The following is a 20578-nucleotide window of genomic DNA, read 5'->3' as shown; positions in this document are numbered from 1 at the left end:
CATTTAAAATCGCCGCAAATCATTTCTTAGTTTGCATATTTTAAGACCAAACATTAATTATAAGAGTTTTTTGCAAGGCATTCATCATCAAGCTTAAATATCAGCTGACATGATATTGTAAACAAACACAGACTGCAATTGGATGAATGACATTATCATTATTATTATTTTTTAAAAAGTTTTGTGAATTAGTCTACAGGGAGAGTTATTCCTCGTAATATGAAATAATTAATAGAAGAATGGATCTATAATACATACATACACAATCGGTATAAATTAAAATATCATGTTTAAGCATATTGCACAACCAGGCAACGCTGGACGGCCAGCTGTGATGCAGCGAAACAGTACTGTATGTGGATGACTATAAAGCTCCCTGCCTTCGGCTGATCACATTGGGAAAGTGATAAACAAACTACCATTAGCGTGTTAAGCAATGCTCTTTGTCAAAAGAATGAAGCTTAGGCGTTTGGACAATGTTTGAACGAACGCTTATGTACCACTCGATATGGCGTCGCAATGATACCTACTTTTGCCTCCTGAGTCAATTGCTGCATTCATTTTCTTACATTTCACTGCGTAAGTTTGCATTTCCTCTCTTTCTCTTTCGCTGTCTCCATGTATACATATTAGTTGATTAATTATGTTAAAGTATGTTGCTAGCATTAACTAAAAACATTTTTAGGTGTAGAGCCCGTCATAGCAGCAGTCGAATACCATAACAGTTAGATGTACTGACTGTCATCTAGGCGGTGGTGTTTCAAACCTGACTTTAGGTAGTTACTTGTCTAGCCACAGTGATGAGATGTAATACAGCGAAACAGTACTGTATGCGACTGACTGTATTAGGACTTCCAGGTGCTGTATTATCTCGGCATTGTTTCCATTCGTCCTGGTCTTCTTGCCATTGTGACAAACAATACCGATTCAGGAGAGGTGTGGTTGGGAATGCGCAACTCTTGCCTCACAATTACACGCGACGCTGTCACTATAGAAGGTATCGTTTGTCTTTTTAGACTGAACGTAGGCATCTATATATATATAGATGTCCGACTTGTAACAACATTTATTGTTTTGGGCTCAAATCCAGTTCTTAAGTTAGATCCTGGTCCAAGGAACCTATATCTAAAATTTCAAGTATTTAGACCCCAAATTGTCGGAGGAGTTTTGTAGAGTTCTCAAAGGTCAAATCGTTGAACTTTGGCCCCTTAACAGCCAAATTTATGGCCGAAAACCGATCACAAAGATTTTCCCAAATCTTGTATATCTCTGTACACTGTATATCAAATTTCGAGTCTGCAGACCTAACATTGACAGAGTTATTGCGTAGGGAAATGTGCACACACGGACTGACACACAGACACGTTTACTTTTATATATATACTAGCATTTCATCCCGGCGTTGCCCGGGTGTTTGGATGTGTATGTTGAGCAAAAAAAAAGTGCTAGTACGAAGGCAGGCTTGAACCCATACCGCGAAATAGGAAAAGAACGGGGAAAAAACTGACGTCTTTGCGGTTACGACCACTGCTATACCTGAGGTGACTTACGTTTATATTAAGCCTAGACAATCGAAAGGAGAGGATAACTTAAAAAATATCGGCGAAAAAACGACCCCCCCCCCTGTAGAAAAGTGCCTAGTTGAAGGTGAAGATATTAATGTTTTTAGCCAATTTTTCGATATTTGTCGTCTGAAAGGTCGAACTTTAAAACGATACTAATCATGGTAAAATCCGTCGCCTCTGTCGAAAGTTTAAGGCAAACATGCAAACATACAGGCATACATACATTTATATATTGGTAACTAAAAATTTTCGACCCAAACCGATTAAAAAGCGTGCCCTATCTCTGAATACTCTTTATGTCAAATTTCAAAAGTTTACACAAGAAATTGTCTGCGTAATTTGGTAGAGACCGCAGAGGTCGATTTTTTAAACTTTGACCCCTATTATGAACCTTAAACTATATTGTTTTTGGCTCAAATAAAGTTATCAAGTTAGATCCATGTCCAAGGAACCTAAATCTAAAATTTGCAAGTGTTTAGACCCAAAATTGTCGGAGGAATTTGGTAGAGTTCTCAAAGATGAAATCGTTTAATTTAGACCCCTTAACAGCCAAATTTCTGGCGGAATCTGGATAATAAAGATGATCCAAAATCTCAGTACCTTGTATATCAAATTTCGAGTCTGTAGACTAAAAATTGAAAGAGAAATATACACACACACACACACAGATACGTTCACTTATATATATATATATATATATATATATATATATATATATATATATATATATATATATATATATGGGGGGGGTCTGTACACGAACAGCTCCTATATTTTTTTACTATTATACTAAACGTTGTAAAATGCTCTTATGATTGTCAACGGGTTAATGTAGATTTATTTGTAAGAAAATTGCGTTAAAATAACTTAAACGTAATACGGAAATGAACGATGTAAAAAATGCAGAAAGTATTAACAATTTTTTATTGGATAATTTAAACGCGAAAAAAAAAAACAATTGGGACGCAGAAAACGTACACAGTAAAACAATACGTTGTCAACGGGTTAAAGTTGATTTATTTGTAAGATAATTGTGACAGTATAGTTGTAATACAGAATAGTTGCAAAACATCCCCACCCTCCCCACGTTAAATAATAATTTCTAAATAATAGCGTTATATTTTAGTGCGCAGGTCAAATTCTGCAATAGTAGCGATTTATGTTTATTTGTTTACGCTGTTATGGGTTTGTTTATTACGCATGCGATACCGGAAGTCGTAAACCGGATATTGGATTACAATACCCGTTACAAGGTCATTTGAGTTTTATAATTATATAAATTTAATATAAAATATAATTTTTTTCCATATATGATATCACACACATCGCTATGGTATAATTATTACCATAAATCGGTATTTTTTTTTTTAGTTTACCGACCCCTCGGCATTCACCTTTGAATTGTCGACCTTTATACGTTTTCGGGGATGCTGAGAACGAATATTGCATTTATTTCTTGCGCAAACGAGTATTTATTCATATTTGAAGATATTTAGTATCCAACGTAATATATACAGTTTGCCAAGCAAGATGGCCGCCCGTGCATTTACGAAAAAAAAAAAAACACCAAAACGAGCCAAACGAGCCAAAAAAAATTACCCCAGGCATCCTTTCACAGTCTCATGATTGGACAAATAATTATTTTTATGATAAAAAAGACATCTTTTTTCGTTTTTTAACACAAACCGATTTTTATCTTCTGACACCAAATCTGATAATCAAACCCGTCGCAAATTTACCGTTTGCATGGTATGAACTCCTGAACCCTGGAACTTTTTGAAGAAATGTTAGTTTCAATAAAGTGGAGGATCACTTTTCTATGATAATTTAACCTAACATGAGCAGCCACACGTTGCTCCCCCCCCCCCCGAAAAAAAACATTTTGTTTATATTGGGGCGGGGAGAATGTCGGCGGCGGCCGGGGGATGTTGGGGCGTTGTTGTAATTGTACTATATAGAAATATTTCCTGTGAAGATGTGTTTTGCAATGAGTATAAAAGACAAGGCAGACGTTTAAAACCATTGGCGTAGACCTGACATCAGACTGCTTCAGTCACGGTATGTTCTACGTCTCCATCAGCCGGACAGGAAGTTCAGAAAAACTCTACATTCTGGCTCCCAATCGAGGGAGCAGAAATGTAGTTTACCACGAGGCTCTTCAATGAAAAGTTCTACAAAAGGATATGATGAAAACTGATATGATCTGATTGTGGTTGTTTTCAGTATTCAATGTGTTAGATAAGATTTAAGCATCGAGTTGAAATTTACTTCCCTCGTACAACATCTACTTACTGGAACGGTGCCCACAAATCGCATACCTAAGTGTACAGAAAAGTCCCGTGCGATGCGCGGGTATGTTTGCTAGTACTTTGATAATTATGTTTTAGTTTGAAAAATATGGTATAATAAAACTATGTGGTCTGCGTTCGCGCCTGACCTCTTTAGAATGGAAATATGTCATATAGTTTAACAAGTTTTTTTTTAAGTATAGATCCATATAAGAATATTGTAATAAACGTGTTTCAGTTTGAACAGGTGTAATATAGTAAATAATGGGGTCTATCTGGCTTCCGTAAAATGGGTTTTAATTTTTGTTACCAAAAAAATATTTTAAGAAATATACATTGTTTTTGAGTAATGTTGAAATCAATTTAGGTCTCCGGAAGTGATTTGACCAATATTTAAATAATCTATTATATAAAAGGCAAAATGTGTGTGTGTGTTTGTGTGTGTGTTTGTGTGTGTGTGTGTGTGTGTGTATGTGTGTGTATCTCGAAAAAACGTTCGACAGACGCGTCGTTACGTGACAAAATCCATATCGTATCTCTTCAAATATCGAAAAATTGCCACTACCCGGACAACAACAACCATACTAAAAATAAAAATAAAAATACTAATAACGAACAAGATAAATGCAACTGCAGACACCGCCCACTTTGCCCACTTCAAAATAAATGTTTAACCAAAAGTGTAGTTTACCAGACCACAATATTTGCGAATGAAAACCCAAATAACAAGAAATATTACGTAGGTATGATTAGATTTTAAAACTCGATATTATGACCACAAAAGTGCATTCAACAATAAAAAAAACACCGTATGAAAACAACGCTAGCAAATAAATACTGGGAACTCAAGGAAAGCGGACATTCGCCGGTAGTCGAATGAAAAATAATAAGACAAGCTAACACTTGTAGAGACCTACACGACCCATGTAGATAATGCCTTCATGAAAAATTTGCTATCCTGTACTTTAAAGAACCCCAACATCTATTAAACTGTAGAAGAGAAATAGCGAACAACTGTTTTCTCAAGATAAAATTTACTCTAGGATAGCGATACAAAATAATTTTAAAACTAACAAAAACAATAAAAAATAAACAAATAAATAAATTAAATAAACATGAATATACATAAACTATCACACATATATGTATGCATATATATATGTGTATATATATATATATATATATATATATATATATATATATATATATATAAACTAACATAAAGCACCCTAACCTAGATTTAAAACAGGTCAAGAAACTAGATATCCAGGCGAAATAGAGCACACGCAAAGAAACAGGTCAACCAGAGGTTAAATAAGCCTTTGCCCGGTAAGTGCATGTTCATTGATTGATAGGATGGGCGCGGTGGATACTAGAAAGCCGATTGGCTTACTAAAATCTCAATAGAAGGTGCGTATATAAAAACGACAGACAACCACAAAATTCGCGCATAAGCCTGAAGAGTCCTAGAGTGGATGAAAGGCGGAATATTCTGTGTAGTTTAGTCGCCATATATATTTTATAACTTACTAACTAGCTCTACATCCGTACTGAGCACTTTGAAGTAAATACTTAAAGTTTACGCATAAATTTATACTTTCGTCTATTAATTTTATGTGAGTAAATGATGTAGTTATACTAGTATATATATATATATATATAACATTTTTATTTATTTATTATTTTTAAAACAGTATATATATATATATATATATATATATATATATATATGATTACTTCGTTTAATCACATAAATTAATATACGAAAATATAATTTTATGCGTGGTTTTTTCAGTATTTACTTCAACAGTGCTCAATACATGGGTAGAGCTAGGTCGTAAGTTATGAAAATATATATGGCAGTTAAGCTACATAGAGTATTCCGCATTTCATTCTCGTGAGAATTCGTCAGACATAAGCCTGACGAATTCTCACGAAAATGAAACGCGAAATATTCTTTGTAGCTTAATTGCCATATATATATTCATAACTTACTATATATACATACATATATATATATATACATATATATATATATAGATTCATAACTTACTATATATATATATATATATATATATATATATATATATATATTGTTTATTTACGTAAATGTAAAAATCATTGGGCCATCTGGGATGGGATAGACACTAGGTGCTTGTCTTAGATACCCCTATTGCCTCAAGTATGACTCGGTATAAGATCTCATAAGACAGCAATGCACAAGTCGACATTCGATACAACTACGGTATTTTTATTCGACTGGGATTGTCTTTTATCTATGTGAATACGCGTATAGTAATTTATGTATTTACTTTTGTTTTTATTCATCAGAGTAAAGCGATTAATTATCAAAGAATGACATCACTGTGTTCTTCCGAACGCGGGAACCAGTCCTTTCTTTTTTCGCTCAATCTATATTTAAATGCCTTCTAAGACAATTATTCTTCGTTTCGTCTTGTATTTATTTGAGGAAGCTTACAGCAACAAGTAAACCAAAACCGTCACCCATCCAAATACAGACGAGATTCACCATTGTTTAACTATGATTATCCAACAAGAACTGGTATTTCAAGTTTAAATAACTGCGTTTTAGATATTAAATGAAATGGTTGATAACTGCGAAACGCAAAACGTTATTATTTGTCAGGCAAGCTCACATGTTTTAAGAATAGAGATTTTTTTAAATAACCAGAATTTACGTTTAACAGTAGACAGTTTGGTAGAAGGACGGTCACTGTTGTATCCAGAGAGTCCGATATAATATTAATTGGAAGGATTTATTTATGACGTAATCAAACAGGCCTAATATGGTGGTCCGAATCATTAGACATTCGAAACTGCGTATTCATCTATTCATCCGAAGCATAAGGTCGCTGGAAAAATAATAGAATCCTTCTACCGCTCCATTAGATATCTCACTCCTGATGCAATTATCTGCCTATATAAAAGTCAGGTACGTCCAATGATGGAGTACTGTTTCTCTAAGCAGGATCTGCTAGAAGCAGCTTATCCTGCCTTGACATAGTTCAAAATAGAATTCGTAGCTTAGTATGGAGTGCCCTTTTCTCTTCCCTGCAACCTCTTTCCCACAGAACAGATGTTGCGAGCCTTTCTCTGCTTTATCGTTATCTTCATGGCAAGTGCTCGTCTGAGCTTCAATCTATGGCCACCTCACCAAACTTTCACGAGAAACACTCGTCTAGCCAAAACCTCTATCAATAATTTCCCACACTTTTTCTGTGCTTAAACCTAAATGTAGATTCCATGCACAAAGCTTCTTTCTTTGAACTGCATGCCTGTGGAACTCTCTTCCGTTTGCTTGCTTTCCAGCTGACTACAATCTGATTGTCTTCAAGTCCAACGTAAACAAGTTCTTGATGGAACGTCCCTCTAAGTAATCCAATTTACAAAATTCCCACAACTTATGTTTATTACGCTATAATCACATTGATTAATGTATACCCATTAACCCTTATCCTCGAGTGGCCCCGGGCCTTGATAAGTGGTGATTCCTCTGTAACATAAAAGCAGACTTTTATCTACGAAGTTAGAAAACTAAATTGGATATGCATCTGTGTACATACAGTAAATCACTAAGAGAAGAATACCAAAGAAACCCAAAGAATACCAAAATATATTACTTTGGTTAATCTAAACCACAACATAAAAACCCAATCAAAATTTGCCATAAATACCAAACAATCTGGTTTGCTTGTTGTCTTTTACGGCATATCAACCATTTTCGGATTATGTAATGCCAAAACGAATAATTTTAGAAAGATGTTATGCTTAAAGATATTTATGCCTTCAAATATTTATCCATGTCAAGTAATTTGGTTGTTTTGTTTTACGGCATATCAGCCTTTTCGGATAAATTTCATGCCGAAGCCAAGCCAGTAATTTCAGTAAAAGCTTCAATGCATCAAGTTCTTTAAATCTTCAATTATTTATTCGTGATGTTTGGTTTGGTTGTTTTGTAGAAGGACATACCTGTTTTTGTTTTTGACTTTGAGAGGCACGATTGAGTTTTCCTAAGAAATAAGATGAAAACAATAACATCAATGTTTGTTGCATTTTATGTCAGGAAGCCTATATCTTCAGACAGCCTGATGTGATCGACCCAGGTCAAGCAATCTGACATCTCCATAATGATGTAGAGATTCAAACATAATTCCCTTGTATTTGCTAGTTGATCAATTCCAAGAAGGCACGAATGGGCGAAAGGATATAAACGCAGTAAGGCATTAGTTCAAGAGAATATAAAATATCGGAAAATTCTTTGATATATTTCGCTCCAACATACACACACATAACACATTAGCGGGTGAGGTGGGGAGGGAGGGGGTTTTGCTCGGTCGTAAAATACGCTTAAATATGATATTTTAATTTGTTCATATTTCGTATATATTATTATAGAGTCGTGATTTCAAAAATAAATTTTAAAAAAAGTATTTGACTGCCATCAGCTAGAATCGAAAGCAATACTGCAGCATGCATAGCTGCTGACGTTACCACTGCACCACCATGACACTCATATGAACTGATTAAAAATTAAAAAATAAACTAAGATGAATGCACAAAACGTATAGCGATTTTTCTCAATTTTGATCCATTTTGACGTCTTAAAAACTAGTTTAAACAGCTAAAGACCCATAAAAGAATGGTCCATAAAAATCCAATCATTTAAGTCTCCTTTTGCGACTTTTAGTTTCGGGAGAGATTCGATTTGAAAATATGAAGACAGACAGACAGACATACAAACAGACAGGCAAGCAGACAGACAGGATAGTCTTTTTATATTTTATATTTGTTGTTAAAAACACGGACTTAAGACCTGTGTACCTTTTTACAATGCTTCCCCACGGGACAGAGTATGATACCAGGGTCGTTTTTTAACGTGGAAAAAAGGTACAAAAATAAAAAATTGTCTCAGTCCTGAATGATTTCTCCTCCACTGAAAGAGAACGAGAAATGGAAGTGCCGCATCTGAAGAACAGATACTACACTTTGATCTTGACCAAAAGACCTGTGCATGCCAAGTTCCAATCTATTTAACCACATGTCTCAGCTTCTGAAATAAAAGTAAATTAAATATTAAATAATATTTCCTCGGCCTAACAGATCAAAAATTACAACTTTTTAGCAAAGTTCGATTTTACCCATAAGTATAATCTCCTTCTAGATTCATGCACTGATTCCAACGCATTTCTAACAGTTGCATATATTTTTTTTGTGAAATCTACATGGCAGGCCCGTTATTGTTGGCGCCAGTGAGAATTTTTACGTTGCTCTCCTCTAAGCATTTAAAAAATATCGGATTATTAGTTTACAAATTACAGTAAAGCAATTGTTATGAAATGTTTAAAACAAAGGATTAATCTGAATTTCGTGTATTTATAAAGTCATCCTTCATGATACGAAACCTATTCTAGCAACACACACACATATGCAAAGATAGATAGATAGATAGATAGATAGATAGATAGATAGATAGATCAGGAGTGCATAGCTTCTCAGATATAAATCCACGGAAGCTCTGCTGTTTATCAAAGAGTACTTGATGAATGAACAAAGTGTGTTTATTTACTCTGTTAGACTGAAGACGCGGATCGGCACAGAAAATATGTATGCACATATGTAGCTAATAACATCTGTATGAATAAACATATTATATGAATAAACATATTATCAAACGAGAACCGGTATTTCAATTGTAAATAACCGCGTTTTAGATATATATACAATTATACAAATGCAACTTTGTGTATGTGTGTAAGTTCGTTTCTTATAGACTCCGAAACAGCTGAACAGATTTTCTTTAAAATTTACATAACTTTAGTGTATAAGTGATCTAAGTAAAATTTAGTCTCAGAATTCCGCCGATAATTACCGATAATCGATAATCGAAACCGTTATTTTAATTTATTTATCATCAGTAAAGCCATTTTTCCATGTCGTCGCTTAGCAATAATGATAGAACAACGGGCCGTGAAAATTCTACTGTGGGTAAGTTGATAGCGTGTTTTGTTTTTGTTTTGTTTTTTTGCATATCGCAGTCTGTAGTTTTAAACTTAATGTTTTATTAACTGCAACGAATTTTGTAAGACTTGAAAAATTACGTGTTTTTTTTTTAAATTTTATGACGTAATCTGTAGGTTCAAACCCCGCACGTAAATTTCTTAATATTTTTTTTCGTCAACTGGAAAGAAGTTTATATAAAATCATTTTATAAAAGCAACAGTAAGTTCTCTAGAGTGCAATGTAGAATAACATATATTTTGAACAAAGTTACTGCATAGAGGCATGTGAATCTTCCTCCCGCGAGATTTCATGGATTTCGATGACAATAAAAATATAGGTGTGTGAAATATTCGTTGATCGTCATTCAATTCCGGGCAACGTCGGGTCTCCCTGCTAGTACACACACACACACACACACACACACACATATATATATATATATATATATATATATATATATATATATATATATATAGTAATCAATAAACAGATGGTTTCAATGTATCACATCTCTTCAGTATTGCTTCAGGGCGACAGACAATGCGGATTTAATGTATCATACCTTTTCAGTGCAGTCAAACAACAGCTTTAAGCTGTGATCGAAACTCGACCGTTTAAACGACAGTCGCCACTAATAACCCCCAAGCCATTTTCTTGCTGCTAAGATAAATGAATTCAAAAGGTATAAACATGGTAAAATGCCGGAAGCCATGTTTGTTTACACAAAGACCATCGCAGTTTTTCGTTAGTAGCAGTTTGTTATTTCACTTACGGGTATGCTCATGTTTAGCCGCACTGATGAGTCTTGAAATTGTTGTCTGCAAATAACCCGGTCTTGGTGTAGTATTAACAGATGAAATGATGGTTTATTTATAAGCGTAAAGCAAGACTCTTCCGTAAAATTAATTGAATTCTCAGGGTCATTAATATCGTAAAATATTAAACAGACGAGATTTATTTATTTATTAGCATTTCAGCTCGGGGTTGCCCGGGCATTTGGAGGTGTATGTTGAGCAAAAAAAAAAAAAAAAAAAAAGCGGTCAATTTTTTAAACTTTGACCCCTATTATGACCCACTAATTTCTGGCCGAAATTCGGTCACATCGATTTTCCAAGTCTCAGGGGAGTCAAAAAAATTTGAAATAATTGCATTTGATTTAGTTTTTTGGGTTATTTTTTTTTTAATTATAGGTTACCGAAGCAGGGCATGCCACTGCGAGTGCATTATACTTAGTTTATTTGCCCATTACGTTTCAACGTTTATAAGGTTATCTAATGTCTAGCAATTTTTCCCCAGACAGATTTTGCGATGATTAGAATATAGTAGTTTTCTTAAAGCATTGTGGGTAATGCGTAAGGATTTGTTTTTGAAAACTATAACGATGCATTCTTGTAGAAAAGCACCATAAATTACGAGACAAGATAAAAATGAAAATATTGGATTAGTTTTATGCACAAAAAAAACATTTTATAGATATTTGTATAGAAATATTCAAATGTTTAATAAAGGAAACGAATAATTAAAATATCGAAATATTTGCATAATTTCGAATAATAAATTATTTATTTACAAACCGTTTGTAACGTATTATAACGCTTTTGTAACGCTGCCGTAACATATAAATACTCGAGACGACCTTGTGCGTTTTTGAAGCAGTTTGGACTTCAAAAATTATATTGGTCCCGCTACAAAGCGTAATGTACTGGCTATCTAAGGAAGAAGCAAGATGATAACATTCGTAATGAATCAGACGAACAATTAAATAAGCAAATACGGAAATAATTTTTCGCTATTGATAGATTATCTCTATATTGATAAAGTAACCAGAGACATTTCTCTTTGGACAAAAGCATCGTAGGTTTGCAACAACAGATGCTACATGCAACTCAATACATCTCATAATGCTTCTATTTCTAACTATACATTAATTATTATGTGAATCTTGTCAAATGTTATTTTTGGATTGTGGATATTTTAAATATATGTTTGTACAAATTAGTCTATTAAAAAAATAACTTTTTCGAATTTGCTACTTTATATGTTCTGGTGTACGTGCACGCCTTGTTTTTTCATTAAAATATGGTTTATTGTCAATCCTTCATTTAAATATATGCTCAACAATTATATAAGTGGATTAGTCATGTCTAGCATTATGGTTAGTAATGACGTACTACTTTTTGCTAAGTCAGGTTCTGCGATGCGATTTGGTACATGTGTAATGCACGGATAAACTGGGAACGACCATGAGGCTGCAAGAACCTTTATTTACTTGCCTCCTTAAACAATGTAGGGGCAATCCAGTTCACCCAAAAGGGGCACTCTGGATTGAACAATTATATTACCTAGCTGTACCTGTGGAAATTCCGCGCAAGGAAAAATATAATTAATCAACAAATACGTTTGGATAAAGCTGATTTTTTTTTTTCTGTAGAGCGCAATGCAATAGTTTTTTTTTTTTTTTTTTTTTTTTGACAGAAAAACCAATAAACGTAGCAAATATAAGTTTATTTACATTTCTGTGCAAATAGTGCCCATTTTTTTAAAATGCGGAACTGACATGTCCAACACCCTATATTATGCTTGACCCTTCCTTAGTTAGTCCGTACGTTACGCTTTGGCAAAAACAATTTGTTAAATCGACCTTTTTTGAAGCAGTTTTGTCTTTGAAAATTGTATTTGGTTTGGGGAGACTTTTGGGCCTAAATAGGGGAGGGAACAAATACTGGACTTAGTCCTCAAATTTATATGTGATAAGGCCTAAAACTGCACCGTTTGTTCATTTTCACCAGGATTTGACGGCCCCTGGGAAGTTTTGGTGCTAAATGAGAGCAGTATGCCTTGGTCACTGTGCACTCACGGGGGATCATGCATGCTTCACTTGTTAATTAGTGATTCGGCCCTTCCGAACAAGCCGTTTGAGCGAGACTAGATATGATTAGTAACCCAATTAGCCAAAGATTTGAATAGAAGCCCTGCCTTTGTTACTTATTTGTTTAAGACAAAGAAATGGATGACAAGGGCGTTTTTTTATTATTATTTTGGTTAGATTACACAACCCAATATATGACTCAACTCAATAAGAACATAGCAATTTTATCATATTTATTTTTTGTGAAAACACGCTTCCTTTTCATTGGTTGACTCGCAAATGAGAAGAAGAGCGGGAATTATATATTCTGCGAAGAGAACAGTAGCAAAAAACCCTTACAAGGTGTCAAACGGTCCTGGATATGACCTTAAACTATATCCGATGGTGAGGCCCCAGCTCTCGGGCTTTGGGGAGTGTGGAGCTACCATGTAATTGCCATTGTTCCCAGCTCCACTCTGACCCGGAATGGTAGTACCTGTTAGGGTCCCAACTATGGGTTAAATAGAAACCGACTTTAAAACAAACAAATATACTCTATTAAAAAAAAATTGCTCTTCAAAATCACTGGATTCGGCATTAAATAACCTGAATAGGACTGATATGCCGTAAAACAAAAACAAACAAGGTGTCGACATGTTGAACGTGGCTGCCTGACGTGGTCTAATAAGTAAGGACCTCGAAATCAGCAATGAAGAGAGCAGTCATCACCCAGGACCTCCTAGATGCATTCGAATGGCTTTTGCGATGTAAAACATTACAACAGATATTAAACTTTGCTAATAGACAACGCTGCATAAGGCACCAAAACTTTATTCGTGCGAAATGTGCAGTCGCAGTTAATCGAAGTATTATAACAAAATGTTTCCAGAAAATCGACGAGATAGTTGCAAGAACTTCAACGATCGGATAACATGATTCGATAGTGTTTGAGATCACGTCTACTGTTATTCAACAGTTTGGATAATATTGATGAAACGATTATATTACAAAAAAATATTTCAAAGCAATTAGTCACTTATTTAATCACTCAGATATAATCTCCGCCAAAAACGACGGTAAGGAAATTATGTTCCGCAAGTGTTCGCTATCTCTATCCCTATTTTTACTATCATAAAAAGTCACTTTGTGTGTGTGTGTGTGTGTGATTTCCTTCCTCATAGGTTCCGAAACGGCTGAGCCTATCTTTTGCAAATTTCATGCAAAGCTAATTTATATGTCTGGCAGTGTTCTTAGATATGTTTTGTGCAGAAATTCATCCGATAAGTATCGAAAATCGAAAAAAAAATCGATCTTTAAAATAGCTTAACGATAAAAATCGATTTAAGAAAAAAGAAAAAATAGATAAAAAGTATATTTTTTACAGGGGAATATTTTACATTACACCGGCCAATGGGGGGATAATAAAATTTCAGCAAATCATTTCTTCTAAAAACAAAACAAAAACAGATTTATTATAATTTGGAGATATGGCTTGGAGGTAGAGCATTTAACTACAGATCGAATTATCCCATGTTCAAGTCTGGGTCTACCTCACCATTTTACTTTTTTATCTTATTAATGGGTTTAATTTTCGATATTTTAACATCGCCGCAAATCATTTCTTCGTTTGGATATTTGAAAACTAAACATTCATCAGAAATGACTTTTCTAGGGCATTCATCATCAAGCCTAAATATCAGCTGACGTGATATTGTAAACAAACACGGACGAAATTTGAACGACATTATCATTATCATTTCTTTATTTTTATTTTATTTTATTTATTTATTGTTTTCGAATTAGTCCATCGAGAATATTATTCCTCGTAACATAATAATCAATATACAATTGATCTTCTCTTCTCTTCTCTATCTAAACAAAATGAACTCATTTTTTCGCGTCTGATTTTGACATTCATAGGATTAAAAATCAAGATATTTCATGCAAATATAATATGCACAAACGGCAGAACAATATCTGAGGTGTGTTATAGGCTTATTATTTCTCAAATTCCTCGATAATCTTAGATTTCTATACTTTTTCTGCTGAGAAGTCACGGCCAAAATCGGTTAAGATCAATGGAAGTGGTAAAATATTTACTCTCTAATAAATTCCTCCTCTCCCTGCCACCACTTAACACCGTTTGGGGATCGTTCACAAGGAACAGTTGAGAAGAGAACACCGGTTTGGCTTCGTAGTTCTTTCATGTGAAGTTATTTAAAATCACTAAACTAAGCCGCAGTGCTCTGTGGCGTAGTGGTTAGCGTGCTGGACAATTCACATTATATTTTCACGTTCGCGCCGACCTACCGTAGTCGTTTTTTTTTTTTTTTTTTTCCTAAACAACTGGAATAGACTTTTCTTGGTGGCCGAACTGTTAACGTTGCAGATGGTTTTTTTTTTCACACTTTATTTTCCTACTTTTACTCATGACTCCGGGTTTGATCCTTCCTACTTACCTACCATAACATTTTTAAAAAATCCCCCCCCGTCCCGGAAACAAACACTCGGGCAACGCCGGGTACCCCCGCTAGTTATATAATAATACATACGCAATATTGATAAATTAAAATATCATGTTTAAGCGTATCATACGACCGGGCAACGCCAGGCTGCTAGCTCGTATCCATATAAAATCAGTCATTTCATTAGTCATATGTGAAATACTATCAGTTCTGGTTAGCTAAAGAAAACTACCCATCTTAATCATTTTATTATAGAGTCGTGGTTTTTTTATGAAGTAATGTTATACCGCAATTGTCTGACTTGCTATTTGCCTTTTCTATTTTATTCCCCAAAAGAAATGATTCCATTCGTATGCTAAAAAGGCACGTTTGTCCTTCGCCAATTTTTGTGTGACCGGACTGATGTACGAAAAATCGTTCAAAAAATAAGGTCTATTTTGCTTTAACTCAGAACGTTGAAGAGCTACGAAGGTGGGAGTGGTACGATTAAAGCGAGCAACCGTTTGTGCTTCAAATTATTTTTTTTTTACATAGTCACCACCATTTTAATGCATTTCTGCGAGCGAGGAATTATGGCTGGACATGGGTCTCGGAGTGCGATGTGATGGGTGATTTAAATTTAATTTTTCTAACATAGTCAACGTCATTCTCAATGCATTTCTATCAGGAATTCAATGACAGAGTTCCGCTTCTAACGCAAGGCCATGGCAAAAGTTGCTTTGCTAGATTCGCACACCTTTACAATTTCAGGTCATGAATGCATAAGTTCTGTCATGATAACAATGCGTTTTGCAAGACTCTATGATCAGTTCGGGTGGAATTAAAAAATAAGAGGCATTACTTTTGGAACACCCCTTCGTATTATATTATTTTCTATCAAATCAATACCAATCAATACTCATTGCTTATTATTATAGATTGGAGGATTAGTGGCAGTCTTTGTTTTATTCAGTTTTTTTTGTGTGTGTATCTTATTTCATAAAATTTTAAAAGTTTGTATGCGTAGAATTTTCTCACATTTTAATGTAGTTTTGTTTTCAAGTGATATTTGGTCCGCTAGGATTTCATTCGCTAGGTTTTTATCCAGAGTATTTTATGGTCATCGAGCTAAACCATTTGTTCTGCAATTTACAAATATTATCCACATTTGCAAAAATTTCGAGAATCTATCTAAAAGGCCAATCTAATTGAATGTTTTTATTGTCAGCGAAACCATCGACTTCTTATACAATAGGGACAATGATATATTTAACCTCGCATTCCAGAGACTCATGGCCTCCGTTCAATCTAAAAACTAAAAAACGACGGATACACCCTGTAAGGGTGGCTGTAGGTGTACTTGTGAAGTGAGAATGTCCACTTAATCTTTATTCCAGCGGTAAGGAGTAGTTCAGGACGACTGGAAACACTGCCGAGATACGAGAAAAGCACATACCGAACACGGTATCTTTCAAATAATCACTAATTTAGTCTAGACCAGACTAAATATTGTTTAACTTCGGTGATCTTGATGTGTCAACGTGATCATGTTGTATACAGTATACCAATATACTATTTAAAGTTTAGTTGTCTGTTTGAGTGTTCGTTTCATCTAAATGTCAGAAACTACAGAAGACACACAAACAAAGCTGATGTATTCTTTTTTTTTCTATCATGCTTGGGACAAAATATGGGCACAAGTTTTGATACTGATACAGCTTTTGAGCCAAAGAAAAAAACACGTTTTCTTCAGCAGATTCCATGAGTTTAAGTAAGCCAGGAAAAGTCGTAGAGTTCAGTCAATCAAAAAGCTCAAGAAGCAAACGACAAATCTAAGTCTTCTAAAGATTCATGTATGCAACGAGACGAACAGCAACATTCAATTCGTGGCCTTCGGGACAAGATCAAAGTGTAGCATCTGTTCCGGCAGATACTGCAAGCAAAGACCATATGTGGGGGCGACCCCACATATAAGACCTTGGTCAATGTAGGGGCAACCCTTCATACCAATTGTCACTATCCAGCTCCCTTACTCCCCGGGGAGTTGGTCCCCATTTCCCCTTAACTCCTCACATTAAAAATCGGCCTTGTGCCTAATTTGCTCGGTGGGGGAGCAAATAAATACCATCTGTTCCGGCAGATACAGCAAGCAAAGACTATATGTGGGGGTAACTCCGCATATCAGACCTTGGTCAATGTAGGGACAATCCTTCATACCAATTGTCACCATCCAGCTCCCCTACTCCCCGGGGAGTTGGTCCCCATTTCCCCTTCACTCCTCACATTAAAAATCGGCCTCGTGCCTAATTTGCTCGGTGGGGGAGCAAATAAATACCGTATCTGTTCCGGCAGATACTGCAAGCAAAGACCATATGTGGGGGGAAACTCCATAAATAAGACCTTGGTCAATGTAGGGGCAACCCTTCATACCAATTGTCACTATCCAGCTCCCCTACTCCCCGGGGAGCTGGTCCCCGATTTCCCCTTCACTCCTCACATTAAAAATCGGCCTTGTGCCTAATTTGCTCGGTGGGGGAGCAAATAAATACCATCTGTTCCGGCAGATGCTGCAAGCAAAGACCAGCTATGACTAGCAAAGACCATATGTGGGGGTAACCCCACATATCTGAACTTGGTCAAGGTAGGGATCACCCTACGACCACAGTTACTATCCAGCTCCCATTTCCCACCTCTCGGGAGCAGGATCCCCCTTTCCCTCCCCCCTCCCTCTATCTCCACATTAAAAAACGGCCTTGTGCCTAATTTGCTCAGTGGGGAAGCAAATAAATAAAAAGACCATATGTGGGGGGTAACCCCACATATCTGAACTTGGTCAATGTAGGGATCACCCTACGACCACAGTTACTATCCAGCTCCCATTTTCCCACCTCTCGGGAGCTGCCCCCCTTTCCCTCCCCTCTTCCCCTATCTCCACATTAAAAAACGGCCTTGTGCCTAATTTGCTCAGTGGGGAAGCAAATAAATACCAGATCAAAGTGTAGTATCGGTTCTTCAGATGCTGCACTTCTATTTCTTGTTCTCTTTCGGTGGAGGAGAAATCCTTCACGACTGAGACAATTTTTATTTTTGTACATAGTAAATAGGTACATTAAAACTTCTGCGTGTTCGTACAGTCAGTGAAGCAGGAAACAGGAAGGAAATTCAAAGGTATTTCAGATTGAAGAAAAACAATATTTCTAGCATGCAGGGACATTAACAGTTAAAGGGTGGGATTTTGTTGCTTGAGGGTATGTACGTCCACGTGTTTTGGTTTCATCAAAGCACATTTCATTAACATACTTGTAAAACAAACACTGAGTTACAACATGGCGGCAACGGATACGGGTTTGAACTTAGCTGCTCAACTCCCTGCTCAGATTGCCCCTGTAGGCATGATTCCTAAATTATGAGAACTGTTTACGTCTCAGGTGCAATTTGCCTTATTTCTGGTGAATATGAGTCAAAAAGTCATTATATTATAATTAGTATTTTTATTTTGTTAAAAGAACTGCAAATAATATGTTCAATCCGGTCTCATATTTCTACAAATATAAATTCCCTGGGGATAGTACTAAACAGGAATGACGAACCCCCACCTTGCTACGTCTGCAAAAATGCCAAAAGAGCATCTGCAAAATGTCATAAAGTGACTAAAAAAATTCGGAATAAAAGCGAACTGTTTGTCTCAGGTTAACCATAACATACACAAACCCAGTTAGATTTTGTTCAGAAACTGTGGCAGTACAAAAACGAATAACATTTGATAAAAACGATGACGAAACATACGATAAATTTGAAGAATCATTTCGTGATTATAGTACAAATTCTCCGTCTGACATCTACAATAATTTCAAAACACGATCTGACAAATTTCCTGTATTGACTAAAAAAGATTCTGTCAAAAAAACAAAAAAAAAAACACAAAAAAACACACAAAAAAAACACACAAAAAAAAACACACACAAAAAAAAAAACTGCAATAAGATTTCAGACAGGAAAAAAAAATCGAACCGTTGTCCTATCTTAGCCCTTAACAAACCCTAAGATAACCCTAATCCAGTCGGGGTTTGTTTCAAAACTGTAGTAGTACAAAAAAAAAAAGAAGAATAACTTGCTGTAAAAAAAGAAGGCTGAAGAAACATACGACAAAGGGCGTTTCGGGATGATACTACAAACCCCCCTCCACGTCTGCATTAATTTCAAAAGGAAATCTACAATAAATTTGAAAGGAAATTCTGCCAAAATTTCTGATGTGACTAAAACAATCTGGCAAAAAAACGGCAATACTATTTCAAACCGGAAAAACCGAACGTTTTTCTAACGCTAATCATAATCCAACCTTAAACCAACCCTAAACCTAACCCTAACCCTAACGCTAACCCAGAAATCTTGGAATTTTTTGTCATCATGTGTTTTACAATCTTTAGTTTATTCATAAATTATCGAACACTTTTTAAAATAAATTCCGTTTAATAAAAAATGTGTTTTATTGATTTTCTTCGTAAAGAAATAAATTCACATAAAAATAAATATAAGGTGAAAAATTTGCATCCATTTTTTTCTGTTAAAAGTCTGACTTGTCTTGATTGTGACACCGTTTCGGGTTTTTTTTCGCCATTTTCCGGTTGTTTACGTAATTTTTCGTCGGCAAAACTCGGAAATATCTTGTTGAAATGTTATATCTGTTTCTAGTGTTTATGCCGTACTTATTTTTCTAGAGTTTGACAAAATTAGATTATTTTTCTATCGACCCTAGTGGTAAAATAGTATTACATATAATTATAATTATAAATAATAATTTTTTATACCTACAGGCACTAGGGTTTCAGCCTTCAGGTATCATCAGTACTTGAAATTACGATTGCCTCTGATCATGTTCGAACACCGCAACGAAGACATCTCTGCCTCCATTTGCAAAGAACATAATTAATATGCCTCTTGCTAGACCTCGCCTTCTTATCTTGTTATCAAGCACTCTCTCCTTTTCTGATGAGAAGCATTATGCTTCGAAATGCCTGGCATAACAAGCCCTATAAACCCCTGCACATTGAACGTTATTCCCTTATTTGAAATTGATCAATAATTCTATACCAGATGATATTTGGGATTGACAACGAATGCTCTGGAAAAGTCATTTCTGATTCATGTTAGTTTTTAAATATGCAAACAAACAAAAAATGATTTGCGGGGATTTTAAATTGTAATCTGCTTTTATCGTAAAGCGCACTCATTTAAAAGAAAAAATAAAAATAAAATAATGAGGTACACCCGGGATTGAACACGAGATTACTCGATCTGTAGTATAATACTCTACCCCTAAGTTTTATCTCCAGATATCTCCAGACTCTGTTTGTTTTGTTTTTTATATTAAGAAAAAATGATTCACTGATGGTCTTCCTTGGACAGTGTAAG

Source organism: Euprymna scolopes, chromosome 26 (genome assembly GCF_053919585.1).
Source record: "Euprymna scolopes isolate OS-2025 chromosome 26, ASM5391958v1, whole genome shotgun sequence".
Classification (NCBI taxonomy): domain Eukaryota; kingdom Metazoa; phylum Mollusca; class Cephalopoda; order Sepiida; family Sepiolidae; genus Euprymna; species Euprymna scolopes.
This window is presented reverse-complemented; position numbering follows the sequence as displayed.